This window comes from Eucyclogobius newberryi, unplaced genomic scaffold (genome assembly GCF_026437365.1).
Source record: "Eucyclogobius newberryi isolate DKJ021-1_F unplaced genomic scaffold, fEucNew1.0.hap1 SCAF_8, whole genome shotgun sequence".
NCBI classification, from domain to species: domain Eukaryota; kingdom Metazoa; phylum Chordata; class Actinopteri; order Gobiiformes; family Gobiidae; genus Eucyclogobius; species Eucyclogobius newberryi.
The window spans coordinates 38,996,888-39,000,609 of record NW_027316500.1 but is presented as its reverse complement, the minus strand read 5'-3'; the positions used below and the strand labels follow the sequence as shown (position 1 = coordinate 39,000,609).

General features: G+C 54.0%; 1 pseudogene; it reads left to right on the top strand.

Moving 5' to 3' along the window:
* The first annotated feature begins 794 nt into the window (after positions 1 to 794).
* LOC140350844 (uncharacterized) lies at positions 795 to 3,382 on the top strand (annotated as a pseudogene).
* Positions 3,383 to 3,722: the final 340 nt, after the last annotated feature.

Here is a 3,722-nt window from a genome sequence, read left to right as displayed (position 1 = left end):
AATATTCAACTGGGAGCTTCCAGGAATCATCAATGGCAACTACCATTACCACCAAAACATCTCTAGCTTCTGTCATCTCCGTTGCCACATCCAAGGTCCACATATCCATGAAATCTCCCAGCGCTGTGTTCAATATGCTTTCGAATAGCCATTTCATCCAGCATCAAGGCACAAATGGTCTCCTTACCTACCTTCTGTCTTTTCTGTACATGGGCCTGTAGAGCAATGAAAGAAGCCTTAGTGAAGCCTGGATCGGATGACACTTCACAGTCCCAGTTCCTGATGGTGTCTGGATGAGGTAAGGCCAAGTCAAACATTCACGCTCATACGAATAAGCTTTTGCAGAATAAATGTGACGAGTCATGGCAAAACTTTGCAATTCCTCTGACATTTTTGACTTGTTTCTTCCTTCATTCTAGTGAGGATTTCCTTGGTGACACCGCTGATGGAATCATCCATCATCTCAGCACATGCAGTGGAAACAAGGCTTTTTTCTTTCAGCTCTTTGATGACCTCAGAAGCCTCTGTCATTGGCGGGTCTTTCGTTGCTCTGACTTGAGCTTCTTGTGGTCCAGTTTCTCCTCAGTCGAGAATAACTGTGTCTCCAACTGGCGCTTAACAGACCTCGGTGATATGAAGAGTGCGTAGTCATGTTCCTCCATACATTCGGGTAAAACATAGGTTGGGGGTTGCGGCTCATCTTGTCCACGGAGTATCTTAAAGAGATGCATGACTGCTGAAGAGATCCGAGCGCCTTTTCGAGGCTCTCATCAGACGGACGGGTTCTGGCCGCTATGCATAATCCATCAGCAGCCGGTCTGGATCGCATGCCTGCTGTTAAACCCGCCATTGCGTCTCTCATTGTTTCCCCTGAGGAGGCATTACGCCAGGACGTTAGATGTCCTCGGTCCCAATGTCGGGTGACTGACGACTTGGTGACCAAGGCATATAATTCTGGTGCGCGGGCTGGTCGCTTAGGCAATTCACTGGCTCATGTGATGCTGGCGCTCTCTTCCTCCCTTCAAGGGAGTGATGCCGCTGATACTGCTGCAAATATGTTTTGTGACAAAGCGCTACAGGCTTTTGCGCTTATGACGAGGGAACTAGGCAGAGTTATGTCTTACCTTGTTCAAGCCCGTCAACAGATCTGGCTTGCTCAGTCTCCCCTCACTGTAGGACCCTCCGCAGTGTGCCCGTGCAGCCCGGAGAGTTGTTTGGCTCCGCTGCCGTGGAAGCGTTGGAACGGACTTCTCTCGCCCGACAGACCAGGCAGCAACTTTCTGGCCTCAACAGAGCGGGGCCCACCCCTCGGTCTGTGAGGCGCCAGACGGCTGGCCCTAGTTTTCAGCCACCTTCACGGTGTTGGTCTGGTGGGGTACGCTACCCCCCAGAGGGTCCTGACAGGGGATTTCGCGGCACCCCACGCCAACCGGGACATTAGCCAAGACCTTCGGGTACTGGCCGCTGCCCCCCCAGGGCCCCTAGGGGCCGAGGGGCACGAAACTGAAACATTCAGGCCGACCGTCGGATATTTTTCCAATCAGCAGCTCAGCTACTGGGCTGCTCATGCATCGGACCCATGGGTGGTTGCCACCTTGACTCATGGGTATCGACTGCAATTCCGACGCCGGCCACACATGTCAGGCCGGGTCAAGATGACTATGATCAGCGACCCGGCAAAAGCTCAAGCATTGACCCAGGAGCAATCCGTCCTCCTGGCCAAGGGTGCCATCAAGGCAGTAGATCCTCTGTTGCAACACGGAGGCTACTACTCCACGTATTTTCTCGTGCCCAAAAAGACGGATTTCGTCCCGTTTTCAACCATTTCCTGAAGGTGTTGCCATTTCACATGCTCACCACAGGAGAGGTTCTTCAGTCACTCACAGACGGGGAGTGGTTCACGTCTGTAGATCTCGAAGATGCCTACTTTCACGTGCCCATTGCACCTCAACATCGGCAGTTTCTCAGGTTTGCCTATCTAGGCAGCCATTGGCAATTCCGAGTGCTCCCATTCGAACTCTCCCTTTCCCCGAGTGTGTTCACACAATGTGTGAAAGCAGCTCTTGCGCCTTTGCAGGCCAACGGACTGAAAGTCCTACCATATCTGGACGACTGGCTAATTTGCGCTCCATCCCGAGCGCAAGTCATCCGGGATACAGCTCGCCTGCTGGCTCATGTGACCCAGCTGGGCTTCAGAGTGAATATGGGGAAGAGCAACCTGGTCCCATCCTAGAGGGCCATATTTCTGGGAATAGAGTTAAATACTGTGTCGATGAAGGCTCGTCCATCACTTCGTCGGCTGGACGACATTCAAAATATGGTCTCTCGTTTCGGGCCTGGCAGTCGGCACCCTTTCAAGTTTCTTCAACTTGTGGAGAAGCTGACCTCCGTTACACGCATTGTGCCCCTCGGCCTCCTGTCATTGCGTCCTCTGCAGCGGTGGCTGAACAGTTTCCACCTGGACGCTACATGGCACCGAAGGCGAACGCTTCGGGTGATGTGGCAGTGCTTGCATGCACTAGCCCCATGGAGGGACAGGCAGTACTTAGCGAGAGGGGTCCCCATGGGCTTGTTGGTGTGTCGCAGGGGGGTGGTTACCACCGACTCCTACACCACAGGATGGGGTGCGGTATGGCAGCAAAGGATGGTCCAAGGGATGTGGTCTCAGAGGAATCGCTTGGATCACATCAATGTTTTAGAACTGCGTGCTGTTCATCTGGCTCTCAGGCATTTCCTGCCACACCAGCGAGGGAAACATATTCTGGTTCGGTCGGACAACACCTCCACTGTTTATCACATCAACAATTAGGGAGGTGTCAGATCGGCTCGGCTCCTCGAGGTGTCTCGCAATCTGTTGAGATGGGCTTCGCCTCGTCTGTCCACACTGAGAGCTGTGTATCTGCCGGGAGAAAGCAATTCCGTGGCAGACTTTCTTTCACGGCAGCAACCCCTTCCGGGAGAGTGGTCCCTCCACCCCGAGGTGGTGCACACGATTTTGGGCCTTTTTGGTCAGGCGCAAGTAGATTTGTTCGCCTCAGAAGAGTCGACCCACTGCCCGCTATGGTTCTCCCTCGCAAGGGCGCTGGGCTCTTTAGGCCAGGATGCGCTGGCACACGCATGGCCTCACGGCCTTCTGTACACGTTTCCTCCTCTTCCACTGATTTGGCCCACCCTACAGAGGGTCCTCCGAGAGGGTCACAAGCTATTGCTGATAGCCCCGTGCTGGCCGGCACAGCCGTGGTTTCCGTTACTGTACAGCCTGTGTTACAGCCCTCCGTGGCCCCTTCCGGCCAGGAGAGATCTACTCTCTCAGTTGAGGGGTCAGATTTGGCATCCCCTCCGGCTGTGGGTTTGGCCGTTGGCTGGTCCGAGCCACAGCTAACTGGCCTCGCCGATGCGGTTAAACAAACGCTTCTGAATGCCGGGACTGCCTCTACTCGTCAGCAGTATGAGAACAGGTGGAAGCTGTTTTCCCAGTGGTGTTCTGCCCACGGTGAGGACCCGGTGTCCTGTTCGGTGCCTCTTATCTTGGAGTTTCTCCAATCTCTCCTTGATGATGGCCGGTCCCCATTGACCCTGAAAGTATATGTTGCTGCCATATCTTGTAATCATGGTTTGGTCAACAATCGTACTGTGGGGAGTCATAACTTGGTTTCACTTTTTTTTACGGGGAGCTCGTAGGTCGCGGCCCTCCGTCGCTCCACGTGCCCCAATATGGGACT